The sequence below is a fragment of the Heloderma suspectum genome, chromosome 4 (genome assembly GCF_057233095.1).
Source record: "Heloderma suspectum isolate Gila_16-S chromosome 4, 16-S_ref, whole genome shotgun sequence".
In the NCBI taxonomy this organism is placed as follows: Eukaryota; Metazoa; Chordata; class Lepidosauria; order Squamata; family Helodermatidae; genus Heloderma; species Heloderma suspectum.
In genome coordinates, this window is record NC_139461.1 from 10,033,381 (window position 1) to 10,047,746 (window position 14,366).

A 14,366-nucleotide genomic window follows, 5' to 3' on the forward strand; every position below is an offset into this window, starting at 1 on the left:
ATGTCGGACTTGGTATAATTCAGCTTTTTGTGTTCCTATATAAAGTTGTCCTTTATTCAGAACCGTGAGGATTAGCATCTTACTTTATTTTTAGGAGAAGTACTATAGGAAAATAATCCTGCTCTCTACTAGTAGAGCAGATGCTTTGCATGCAAGCCATTCCAGGTACAATCCCTGATATCTCCAGATTGGGCTGGGAAAGAAGCCAGTCTGACTCAATATAAGGCTCCATGCGTTCCTGACCTCCCTCCTTATGTCATGTCCTCTGGTTCCGGGGCTCTGCATTAGCCCGAGGAGGGCTCTGATTCAGATGAATTGTGGTTTGCCACACTTCAGGGGGAATTCTCCACACCCTCTTCTATCCCTTCCCGCCCCTCCCAATGTATGCCTCCGAGGATGGCTCCCCTGCAGCTTCACCGTTCCATCAGCCACGCAAGAGCTTGAGAGGGAAGGCGTGAGTGGGCCTTCTCTGCGGTGGCCCAACAGCTTTGGAACAAGTTGCCATCAGAGGTCCTCCATGCTCCATCATTGCAGGCTTTTAAGAAGGCCTTGAAAACATGTTAATTTGCCATGGCCTTCTCTTGATATGACTGCTGTTGTTTCTTTTGCTGCCGTTGTTGTTCCTCCCAGTTTTATTGTTTTTTTTTAATCAGTTTTAATATTTTAACTTCTTTTGTGTATCTTACTGCTGTAAGCTGCCTTGGGCGGGCTTCTAAATAAAATAGGTACTATTTTACCTATTTTTCTTCTTTCAAGAACAGCTGGCAGAAATTAGCAGGGGCGGAGCCACTGAAAGACCAGGCTCTGCCAGCCTTCTTAAGGCCTTACTTGATTGCAGTCCTTTGCTGGGACAACAGCTCCTCATGGGAGAATACTCCAGGCAGCACTTCCTGGGTCCTGATGTGACCCTGAAAAGACAGCAAGTGCCGTGTTGCAGTCCACTTCCCCTAGGCCTCATGCCTTGTCAGGACACCTAGTTGATGTGTGGGACCATTTGTCAGAAATCGATCGTCCTTCCCCTTTGAAATCAACACCACAATAGGCAAAGCTTCAGGCTAAAGTGACTTTATTTTTCTAGAGACTAGACCCTCTACAAATGCTTGTGACGGAAACTCTCAGACTGCCCCAGGCCCTAAACAACTAATTGTCATGCCCCGACTGGAGGGGTCTTCCTCAGAGGAAGAGCTAGAGGCCCCCGAAGCCCAGGGTATCCCAGACCATGTCGGCCACCAGACCCACAGGAGCCTGAGCCCTTGGGGGAGGTGGCTGCAGGGCTATCCCTGTCAGGAGAAAGAGACTCTGGACTTCTGGTCGGAGCAAATGTCACCCTTGCAGCATTCCACAGAGCCTCCGCAGGACGCTATCTCAAACAGCTTTTTAAAAGGTTGAAAAACCTTTCTATCTCTCCCCTGGAATGAAAAGGGGAAGCAGGAACAGCTTCTGGATGAAGTTTTGAAAAAATAGCTCTCTCTGCATAGTGGCAGAGAGAGCATAGTAGTATCGATAGTGCATGCCCTGGTCTCCTCTCGTTTAGACTACTGTAATGCGCTCTATGTGGGGTTACCCTTGAAGACGGTTCGGAAGCTGCAGCTGGTACAGAACGCGGCGGCTCGCCTGATTAAAGGCAGCCGCTGGCAAGATCACATCACTCCAGTGCTGAAGGAGTTGCACTGGTTACCAGTTGTTTTCCGGGCCAAATTCAAGGTGTTGGTTTTGACTTTTAAAACCCTATATAGTTCCAGTCCAGCCTATCTTAAGGAGCGCCTCCAGCAGCACCAGACAGGCCACTTAACAAGATCAGCCTCGGATGGCCTTCTCTCTGTCCCATCAGCCAGGACAGCTAGACTGGTGGGGACGAGGGAGAGGGCCTTTTCTGTGGTGGCCCCCACTCTGTGGAACTCCCTCCCTAGGGAACTCCTTTATGCCCACTCTTTAATGAGCTTCTGTCATGCATTAAAAATGCTGTTGTTCAGGCAGGCATTTGGGGTGGGTTAGGGTATTTTAGAAAATGTTTTTATTGTAGAATTTTATTGTTTTAAACTGTTTTATTGTATGCTGTACATCGCCCAGAGTGGCTGGGTGACCAGCCAGATGGGCGATTAATAAATGTAATAATAAATAAAAATAAATAAATAGCAGGAGGGCTGGATTCCAGGGCTAGTCTGCCAGAGCTTAATCATCGCTCAAAGTTGTTTTGAACCTCCTATCTAATTAGGAGAAATTAGGGCTGACGTGCTCCATTGTAGTTTATGGATTAAGAAATATCAACAATATTTGAGGAATGGATTAAGAAATATCAACAATATTTGAGGACAAGCAAGATTTATTTGAAGGGAAGGATGGCTACGTCAAGGTGAAAAAAAGGATCTCCTCCTACCCCCCATACTTCTCTTGGCAAAGATTTCGAGAACCGAAGATAAGGGGAGTTACTTGCTCTGATAAAAACGTTGTCTTCGCAATTTGCTGAACAGGCTAAGAGGTTGGATACAATTCAAAATTCCATCACCGCCCTGCAAGGGGCTGTGGATTTAATCAACACTTCTTGGCAAAAAATGGAGGCGAAGGTTAGCGAGCTGCAAGATTGGGTGGCAGGGAATGAGACTACGTCACAAGCCTTTTTCAACCATTTTTCTGTTAGAATCTCTCAACTGGAGGCTTTTGCATGCAGGGCAAATGTACGTATCATTGGTATTAAAGATTTACCTGTTGATGTAAATTTGTCTACTTTTGTAGATAAGCTCCTGCATGAGATACTCCCTGTGCCATCTGATTCTTCATTTGATATTGAGCAGGCATTCCTTGTGTCAAATGCCAAAGGGACTGGTTATACGATTATAGTCCAATTTGCAAGCATCTCCACAAAAACTTATATCCTGCGTTTGGCAAGAGAGGGCGGAAATCGTTTTTGGAAGCAAGATAAAGTTATGCTATTTCTGGATTATACCAAAGAAGTTGCTGATAAAAGAAGGCTATTTATCAAGGCGAAAAATCTGGCAAAACAAATGAATTTACAATATCACTTAAAATATCCTGCTACATTTTGCATTTTTTCTGAAGGCTGAATGAAGAAGTTTCTAAATCATGAAATGGCAGAGGTGTAGCTAAATGGAAAATCACGTGATATTTCTGTTCCAGTCCCATGAACTGGAATCTACAAACATGTTTTGTTAGCTGCCTATATTTAGTCTGTAAGATTCAGGCTAGGCCAGAGATAATTGTTCATATATATATATATATATATATATATATATATATATATATATACATATACACATACACACACACACACACACACACACACACGTCTTTTTTTTCTTCTCTCATTTTTTTCCCTTTCTTTAAATCCTTTCATTTTAAAATGGATATGATATACTGTACTTAAATTTACTGTTTGAGGGTGTATAGAAATGTGCACATTTATATATCTAGTTCAAAATATATTAGTGATTGTTGTAAGGTTGCTTTTAAGCGTTATTATTATATAACGTTATAAAATCTATTAGTGATTTGTTATTATTATTTATCCTTTTTAATTTCCTTCCTTTTTATTACTATTATTATCATTATTACGAGATTGGTTAGTAAGATTTTTGGGTGGTTAAATTGTTAAGCTTTACTATTATATGTTAGCTGAAGGGCAATATATGGTTACTGGAAATGAATTGTAGGCCTGCTTCCTTGCTATAAGACTGATGATATGGTATTGAAATGTAAGGTTGATCATTTATGCTGTATTGAATTGTAATATTGCCAATGTTATAGGTATAATTTTTAAATATAATGAGATTTGAAGTTTCTGTGTAATGGAGTTTAAAATTAATCCCTTTAAATAAGATTTTATATATTTTTTTCATGCTTCCTTATTCCTTCTCCTTCTGTTTTCTTCTTTCTTTCTTTCTTTCTTTCTTTCTTTCTTTTCTTTTTCTCTTTTGTTATTGCTGTGTCCTCCTAAGAATTCTGTATTGTTGGGAAATTGTAGTTACGGCTTAGGTTGTTGGTACTGTTTATTTCATTTATAAAGATAAAAAATAGAATAAAAAGTTGTTTTTTTTTTAAGGAGAAAGGACTCTGCCTCTGAGGCAGAGGCTGAGCCACCCCCTGATCCCCGGGAGCGTTGTCGCCTGAAGTGACAGGCTAGTAGGGCTCCTGTACGAAGGAGTGCTCTCCTCCAGAAAAGGTCTCCTCAGGTGAAAGGGACTCCTCAAGAGTAGGCACTGGAAAGGGAGCTCTGACTGCTGCAGCTGAGCTCTGGGTGGGGTCCAGCTGGCTTTGAGCTTAGAAGACTTCACTGGAAACCCAGCCGGTGTTGGAACAACTTGGTCCATCCAGCCTCTGCCGTGTGACTTGCCTCCTGAATCGTGCCCTGTAACTGATGCTCTGTTTATTGACCCTATCGACTGCCTAACGACCCTGCTCCTGTACTGAGTAACGTAGCTGACTGATTTACCCTGTCTGATCTCTTGCTTGTTACCTTGATGGTTCCTGCTGCTGCCTGATCCTCATTGCCTGCCTGCCTGCCTGCCTGCCTGTGTTCTGACCTGTGCCTGGACTTTGACCACTCCAGCCTTAGCCTAACCTCCTTGGACTGAAACCTGTGGGCTTGACCCTTTGCTTGCCAACTTGACTACTCTGTTGCCTTGCTCCCTGTATTTGCTTGCAAACAGCCAAGACTTGATCTACAGCAGGACACTAATCAACATTCTCTAAGCAGAGGAGATGAAGCAGAAGGTAGAGAAGTTGCCAGCAGTTTGGATACGAACCTCATGGCCAAGCTTGCTTTGCAGTGATGCCCCTCCCTTAGGGTGGCTCCCTCCTACGTTGGCTTCCAAGGGTGGCCATCCTGGCTGAGTGTCTGAGCACTACCCCTAACTTTTCCTGCTTTGCTTTGCAGCGCACCCTAGCATCTCTCAAGTCACACCCCTCTTCCTCCTCCTTCTCCTTGGAAACTTGAGTTCCCACGGTGGAAGGAGGGGGCAGGGACTCAGCCTAGGCCATCTGTTTGTCAAGGCCTTCGGAGGAATCTCTCTCAGTGTCTAGGCTCTCTAGGGTGGGTCCCTCCCCTAAGCTTTGATCTAGCAGTTCTAACTCTGACTCAGAATCGGAGCTGTCAGACAACTGAAAGGGCTGGAACTCATCCCTGACACCATTATAATTACCACACTCCGCAATACACCACCCTGTTTTTCTCTTCCCATTTTTTGTGAGCTGCTGGAGATAAATTCTCATAATTTGAGTGTGTTTGCCGCTATATATCAAGCTCTTCTCTGACAATTGTGTTATGACAACTTCTATGTAACGGCATGAGGCTGTTGTCTGAAGGTCTAATTGACCTTGACATATTTTTAGAAGCTGTCACATTTCATCTTGAAATGGACAATGTGCAGGGTTCAACTTCTTGATTTGTGGAGGCCATGGACATAGGCATGAACTAAGAAGAGGCAATTAGCATATACAGGAAATCTCTAGGCAGAATTCCTTCCACTGATCTCTTTCTTTCAAAATCTCAGTATCTTGTGCAGATATTGTCAGGACTTTCCATGTGTCAAGCCTAGGTTGTGCAGTGTCCACTGCTATATACAAAAAATCACCTACCATGCAGGGAGTGTAAAACACATCCTTTCGTGACAAAACTATAATGTATCTCAAACTATGAATGTACACATTACGTCATGTACGCTATTTACACAACCACCAAAACAGAGTACATGCTTAATTTTAAGAGCTGACCATCCATTGCACATCGTGTTTCAACAAGGCAGGTTTCTAATTCCATTCTATTTGTTGCAGGGAAAAGAAATAATGATCGGCTAGAAGATAACAATTCTAACTGCCTTGAGACATTTTGCAAACCATATGGCAAATTCTATAGAGTAGTCGTTTTGATGGTACTAGGAGTTAACTGATGGCAGGGGCAGGGGTGTTGCTAGGTTCTTAAAAGATCCGGGGCACAGGCCCATAACACAAATTTGCCTATCATCTCTCTCTCTCTCTCTCTCTCTCTCTCTCTCTCTCCCTCCCTCCCTCTATCTATCTCCAAGTCTTAAGCACACCTCTAATATATATATATATATATATATATATATATATGTGTGTGTGTGTGTGTGTGTGTGTCTGTGGTGTGTGTGTGTGTGCGCATATGCATGTGGTATGCTTGCATGTGTGTATAGATTATATACATAAGTGTGCACCGACCCCCCCCCCCACTTCAACACAGACCCTAATTCAGCATTTTGGAAAACATTCTGCTTCTGTTTGTGCCAGTTTGTAGTTGTAGCACCAAACCTGAGTCAAGGTTTAGAAAAATGAATCTGTATGCTTCCTGTTGACTACCATTGGAATGGTAAAACCCCCACCCAAAAAAACTTTTTCACTTGGTCAGAACTGGATGATCATTTCAGGCATAGTAGCCCCTAGAAGGGGATTACACCTGCCCAATGTCAGAAAAGTAGATGCAGGGTTTATATTTTGATTTTCTTTTAAAGGGAACTGTCAATAACATTTTAATTCCTTGGAAGAATTGAATAAACATTTCAGGATTCATTGCCACATCAGAGGAGATCATGTCTCCAAATTTCAGAATGATAGCCACAAGGGTTTTTGTGCAAGGGTGGCCTTGCCATTTTGAGGTCTCCAAAAGAGGACATACTTATCTTCCTATTTTCCATGTGGACCATTGTTCTGAAAATTACAGGCAGCCTGGAGTTGTCCCTAAGTAAGAAACCAGCAAAGTTTCAGAAGGATAGGTGCAGCAGTTCATGTGGACGGGGTGTTCTCCAATTTGGGGGAGGGAGTGATTTGCTTTCCCTTCCATTCACCCCTTCCCCAATAGTTTTTGGGTAAATTTGTATGAAAATGCACAGGTCATTAGAGGTGTCTCCCAGGCAAGAAACCTGCAAAGTTTCTGAAGCATATTTTTGTTGTTTATTCATTCAGTTGCTTCCGACTCTTTGTGACTGCATGGACCAGCCCACGCCAGAGCTTCCTGTCAGCCGTCGCCACCCCCAGTTCCCCCAAGGTCGAGTCCGTCACCTCCAGAATATCATCCATCCATCTTGCCATTGGTCGGCCCCTCTTCCTTTTGCCTTCCACTTTCCCTAGCATCAGCATCTTCTCCAGGGTATCTTGTCTTCTCATGATGTGGCCAAAGTACTTCAGTTTTGCCTTTAATATCATTCCCTCAAGTGAGCAGTCTGGCTTTCTTTCCTGGAATATGGACTGGTTTGATCTTCTTGCAGCCAAGGCACTCTCAGAATTTTCCTCCAGCACCACAGTTCAAAAGCATCTATTTTCCTTCGCTCAGCCTTCCTTATGGTTCAGCTCTCGCAGCCATAGGTTACTACGGGGAATACCATTGCTTGAACTATGCGGACCTTTGTTGTCAGTGTGATGCCTCTGCTCTTCACTATTTCATCAAGATTTGCCATTGCTCTCCTCCCAAGAAGTAAACGTCTTCTGATTTCCTGGCTGCAGTCAGCGTCTGCAATAATCTTTGCGCCTAGAAAGACAAAGTCTGTCACTGCCTCCACGTTTTCTCCCTCTATTTGCCAGTTATCAATCAAGCTGGTTGCCATAATCTTTTTTTTTTTTTTTTAGGTTTAACTGCAACCCAGCTTTTGCACTTTCTTCTTTCACCTTCGTCATGAGGTTCCTCAGCTCTTCCTCATGCATGCAAATTTAGAATGACTAGAATTTATTTACATTTTACCAATGTTAGCAGCAGGGGAACATGGGTGGAAAAGCGCTATTGCACTCATGTCCTACTTGTGGTTTTCCCATTGGCATCTGTGTGAACAGAATGCTGGAGTAGATGGACTTTGGTCTGATGCAGTATGGCTCTCCTTATGTTCTTAGAGAGTGCCCCTGAGCATATGCAGAATGCTTTTCTTTCACCACTGAGCTCTTACATTCTCCCCCTACCAATTCTATTCCTCTCTATGCAGCCATCCCTCCTCATCCTACCATCCTTCATAAAAACAAATGCCTTGTTTTGTGCAACTCTCCTCTACCTCCTCTTTGTTATGCACAAGCTCTCATTGTATCTTCGTCCCCATGACTTCATTTGTGCCAAGACTTCACCAGGTTTCAGCCAGTGAGTCTGTTTTCAAAACTTGGGCTCGTTTATGGAGAAACTCTGAGCATGTACTAAGTGCCTTTCCCTCACCACTGAAGCTAGAGTTCATGCAAGATGAAAACAAACAACACACATACACTAGTCAATTCATTAGATGGAATTGGGTAGGCCTGCTTATTTAATTTATATGCAGAGTACATCATGAGAAACGCCAGGCTGGATGAATCACAGGTCAGAATTAAGATTGCCGGGAGAATTATCAACAACCTCAGATACGCAGATGACACCACCCTAATGGCAGAAAGCGAAGAGGATCTAAAGAGCCTCTTGTTGAGGGTGAAAGTGGAGAGTGCAAAAGCTGGTTTGAAACTCAACATTAAAAAAATGAAGATTATGTCATGTGGCCCCATCACTTCCTGGCATATAGAAGGGGAACAAATGGAAGCAGTGACAGTTTTTATTTTCTTGGGCTCCAAGATCACCGCAGACGGTGATTGTAGCCATGAAATTAAAAGACGCTTGCTCCTTGGGAGGAAAGCTATGGCAAACCTAGACAGCATAGTAAGAAGCAGAGACATCACCTTGCCGACAAAGGCCCGTCTAATCAAAGCTATGGTTTTCCCAGTAGCAACGTATGGCTGTGAGAGCTGGACTATAAGGAAGGCCGAGCGCCGAAGAATCGATGCTTTTGAACTGTGGTGCTGGAGAAGACTCTTACGAGTCCCCTAGACTGCAAGGAGGTCAAATCAGTCCATCCTAAAGGAAATCAACCCTGAGTGCTCATTGGAAGGACAGAGACTGAAGCTGAAGCTCAAATATTTTGGCCACCTAATGCAAAGAGAAAAGTCACTGGAAAAGACCCTGATGCTGGGAAAGATTGAAGGCAAAAGGAGAAGGGGATGGCAGAGGATGAGATGGCTAGATAGCATCACATCTAACCCTTGTGGCTAGATAGCATCACTGATGCAATTAATATGGACTTGAGCACACTCCGGGAGAGAGTGGAGGACAGGAAGGCCTGGCGTGCTATGGTCCATGGGGTCATGAAGAGTCGGACATGACTGAACGACTGAACAACAGGCACTGTATTAAGCCTGGAATACCATGTTCACAACTCAGTACTTATTTCCGAGTAAACATGCAGAACATCAAGGTACAAACCTCCCTGCAAAAGTAACTCGTGCTGGAATCCTATGCACACTTTCCTGAAGGTAAGCCTCACTACACATAATGGGGCTTCCGAGCAGGCATACATAGGATTGTATAAATGAGCAGTATTTTTTTCCCCTCCACTTAAAAACAAACCAAAAACTCCTATTTTTATTAAAGCTTTCTGTTCATAGGAACATAGGAAACTGCCTTATACTGAGTCAGACCCTGAGCCCATCCAACACAGTATTGTTGACACTGACTGGCAGCAGCAGCTCTCCAGGGTTTCAGGCAGGATTCTTTCCTAGCCCTACCTGGAGATGCTGGGGATTGAACCCGGGACCTTCTGCATGCCAAGCATGTACTCTGCGACTGAGCTACGGCCCTTCCTGTTGCTGGATAATGGTAACTGACAAACAAAACAGCCTCAGTTTTGTTTCTCTGCACCCATGTGAACCCAATTTTCTCAAGGGCTTGAGTGAGAAAGAGAAAAACCAACCCTCTTGTCTGTTTGTATAAAGTCAAATACAGTTCAGAACTTCTCTTGCCCACCAAAGATAATTCTTTTTAAGAATTCCTCAAGATATGCTCTGGATGGAATAAAGAAGAGAAAGAAAGAACAGGATAGGGGAGGGAAGAAGAAAAGAAGAACGGTGATTGGAAATGCAGGGTGGGGGGTAGAGAGAATTCCCTAATCCAAGTGGCTCCTTTCAGAGAAGTAGTACTTCAGAGGAATTTAGGAGACTGTGGAGGGTTTGTAAGGATTGCACATACTTAAATTAACTTTATGTGGTGAGGTGGCAGAGGGCTTTTTTCTAGTTTTTTTAAACTGTAGAATCTGTTTAAAAGCCTTAGCAGTTCATCGATCATGATGACACATAGCCCTAACCCTCCTTTTGGAATAAGTCGAGTCCTGTAGGTATTTAGGATAAATTAAAGTGGAGGGGAGAAAGAAGTTTGTGGAGGCTGATTGGATCCTTTACTGTACTGAAGCTACTAAACTTCTGCAGAAGCCAAAGGTTCCAGTTTGGGGCAGTAAAATCAGGTGCTATGTGAAATACCAGTATTTCACATGGAGCTCTTTCTTCCCTTCCTTCTCCCTCTTCAAAATTTCATTGCAGGCAAGCTCCCAACAGAGGGCATGTTAGAGCAGAAAAGAAAAGTAGGGGGAGAGAGTGTTTTTGCACCTAACCCCCCACCCAACAAAAAACATACACCAGAGATTAGGGATAGTGACCTCCTAGTGGTCACCTTAAATACCTTCTGATTAGAATCTCTAATCCACTGTGTGGCTTGGCAGTTTTAACTTATTCTTTTAGTCTTTGAGAAAAGGAAACTTTACACATGGCTAGCACAAAAGCCACTGGACCTAAATGTTTGAAATTTGGCAGGTTCAGTCAGCTCTGTAGGGGCTGCCAGGTCCCCAAATTCCATACACTTATGTGGAAGAACAAAAACATTATAGCACTTTGCTTTGACAGATTCTCTTGAAAATAGCAAATTTTACCTGTGACTAGCACAAAAACCACTAGAACCAACTGCCTGAAATTGGGCAAGTTCAATCAGCTCCATGGGGGCAACCAGATCTCTGAATTTCATGTATTTATCATACAAAGTAAAAAGGTTATGAGCGTTTCTGTTTTCCAATGCAAGTCAATGGGAAAATGTAAAAAAAAAAAAAAAGGCAATTAGGACAGCTCCAAAGATCCGGGGCACAGCTGAAAAGATCCGGGTTCCATGCCCAGGTGGGCCCGTCTCTAAAATGCCCCTGGGCATGGGCCAGCAAAGAAGCTAACTAGACATGGGAAGCCAGCATAGCTAGATCTTTGGATGGGGAATTGTGAAGCCTGAGCTGGAATCTCATGTCGAAGCTGAATTCATGCTTGGGAGATGTTGCTGGTGTAAAGAACAGCAATTTGTGCAGATGGTGGTGTAGGCAGTGTAAGAACAAAACTGAACATTAATTCATTTAAAGGATATGCATCCCATCCTTTGACTTACAAAAGCCCTGAAGGCAGCTTACAGATGAATTGATTTAAAACAGCATGAAAACATCAATAACAAACTTCAAATAATGCGGCAGAAAACAGCACAATAAGAACAGCAAAAAGAGGAAAAGCGGGAGCTATGCAACCAAAGGAAAGGGATCACATGTGCTTCTAAAAGCATCAGAATAGAGGAACAACTTCTCCTAGTGCCCACAAATAAACAAGAATCAAGGTGCACAGCGAACCTGTCTAGGGGAGAGAGTTCCACAGTTTGAGCGCCTCCAAAGAAAAGGACCATTCTCCATTTGCCAGTCTTGAAAAGCAGATCTCTTGCACATCTTCTGGGCCTGTTCAGATGTTAGGCCATTTTGGAATGAAATCTGGTCTATAATCAAATGACAAGGTATCAGATTTTTCCAGATCCCCCAGCACTTTGGCTTTGCTTTGTAAAAGAAGAAATAGGATCGGGAGATCAGCAACTTATATTAAACATATTAATAGCAACAAGGTTGTGCATTGCTCAAAACCAGAAATCAGAAGAACCTCTAAAATCACAGAATGGCTACCAACAATATGGAAAGTTGCTTTGTTCACAACATTTCCTTAATATAAGAAGTTAGTGCAATTCACAAACAAACAAATCCAGAGAATAATGGTCCTCCTTCCTTGATTTACGGAATGAAAACTTCAGTAACAATATTGAGCCATGGTTCCCCCCTGCATGTTAATTGTATATTACTCTATTGCTTGTCATGCTTATTATTATTATTATTAAAAAGTCCCATTCTCTGGTAGCTAGCTCCCTAAACTCAAAAGGTATGTGCATATAAAGAAAGGTTCTGGAAATGATCACAGTTGACAAGGATATATGAGAGAAGGCGGTTCTTTAGTTATCCCAGGATCGGGCACTGAGAATATTCAACTCAAATGTGGTTCCGTGGTTCCGTGTTAACCAAAGGACAGATCCATGGATCTGTTATAATCCAGACTCTGTAAGTTCCTGGATGCCATCTTCACTTTTGTCAAGCTGTTCGTGATTGCTGATGATGTAGGCAATGCATAATAATGAAGTGTTTTGATGAAAGGACAGTCTTAATGTGCATTCAAAGTCCATGTCTCTCTCTGTCTGTGATAGTCTCCCCTGCCCCGATACACGTACCTCCCCCATCATCAGCACACCTGTGTCTGTAATGAAGGATTGATTCTGCTTACCCATATATATTAAGTGTGTGTGTGTGTTTATGAGACAGAGAGAGAGAGAGAGAGAGGGAGAGTTCTTTTAATGATTATGGAGCATCATCCATCTCACATTAAGCACTTGTTAGTCTCGTTGAATTCTGTGGGGGTGTTGTGCACATACTTAAATATTTTCCAGTAAAATAATGGTGCCCCATGGTGTCATTATTTTCCATTTATAATACAATTTACATTTGAACGTAAAAGGCAGAGTTAGTTATTGTACTGTTTTAAATTAATCTGAAATGTGCTTAATCTTGATTCTTCCAGCACCATATCTCTATGCTACCAATTTAGGATCAGCCCTGATGTGAAATAACTTTATTGTAGATTAAAAAGAAAGAAAGAAAGAAAGAAAGAAAGAAGATTCACTAAGTCAATACAGAGCTAAAATAGTTGCCATTTACCAGGAAGTGCCTTATTAACTTCTGTGAAAGCTTAAAAGGGGGGGGGGGGTTGTGTGACAGAAGGACTCTTCAGGATTTGGCGAGGCTCCTCATTTTTGTTTTGTTTTGTTGATCAGATGTGAGAGCTTTTCCAGTGCAGTATGCCAGCACTAGTTCATGGATGGGATTTTATCAGACTTCTTTATTTTTGCATTGTCTTTTTTTCCTCTCTAGAGGCTCCATGCAAGCCATAGTGGTGAGGGGTGGGATTCCTCTTCCCACTTCTGTTCAAGCATAAGGTTTGGGACTAAGGCAGCGGTGGGCAACTTGTGGCCCTCCAGCTGTTTTGGCCTATATCTCCCATGATGCCTCATCATCGGTTATGCTGGTTAGGGCTGATGGGAGTTGTAGGCCAAAACATCTGGAGGGCCATAGGTTGCCCACCCCTGGACTAAGGATTAATGTCTTCCTGTCAAACTGTAGGAAATTGAAGAAAAAGTCCTGCAGTCCAATATGAGTCCATAAGAACATACGAAGTGCCAGGCTGAATGAGACCAAGTGTTCATCTGGTCCAGAATTCTTTTCATACATTGGCCAACCAGCTTCCCCATGGGAAACCCACAAGCAGGACATGTGCGTAACAGCACCCTCTTGCCCATGTTCCCCTAGCAACGGGTGTACATAGTACATAGTACATAGGATAACATATAGCCATCAGGACTAGTAGCCTTTCATAGCCTTCTCTTCCATGGACTTGTCCATTCCCCTTTAAAGCCATTCAAATTGGTGGCCGTCACTTCATCCTGTAGCAGTGAATTCCATAGTTTGACTCTGTCCTGAATCTCTCACCAATCAGCTGCATGGGATGACCCCATTGGGTTCTACTATTATGACAGAGGGAGAAAAATGTCTCCCTATCCACTTTCACCACACAAGACATAATGTAATACATATTAGCCTCCTTTTTTCCAAGCTAAAGAAGCCCAGCTGTTGTAACCTTCCTTCATAGGTTAGTTGCTCCAGCCCCTTGATCGTATTAGTTGCCCTTTTCTGCATGTTTTCTACAATATTGTTTTTTAGGTGCAGTGACCAGAACTGTACACAGCTTTCAAAGTGTGGTCGCACCATACAATCCTTTCTATGATGAGGATGATATTAGAAGAGCCCTGAGCTCACTCAATGAGCCTTGGTTTGCATCTGAGTGAGGTTCATGTGGGACAGCTGAGCCATCCTTAAAGCTCTGAAAGGGAGACATCTTGGATCAGCCATGATTTCTATACATGATTTATTTCTGATGTATCTACCTGGCCTTCCTATATTACATATAACCAGAGTGGCTAACAAACCATAAAACCTTGACAAAATAAAGCACAGTTCACTTCAAAAGAGGTGATTTATGATGATCTCATGCGTGACCAGTCCAAATTTTGCTCTAGTCTCTACTCTGCAGTGGATTTATTGAGTGGGATTTTGCATCTCCCTGTCCCGCAACTTGTTACACTATCTGTCAAATGGGAATAATTCCATATTCTTGTC

At 42.9% G+C, this 14,366-nt stretch overlaps 1 protein-coding gene across 34 annotated transcripts in view; it reads left to right on the forward strand.

Annotated features, from left to right (window-relative positions):
* Positions 1-14,366, forward strand: part of TSNARE1 (t-SNARE domain containing 1) — a 579,510-nt gene that overhangs the window by 190,005 nt on the left and 375,139 nt on the right. The window lies entirely within an intron of this gene.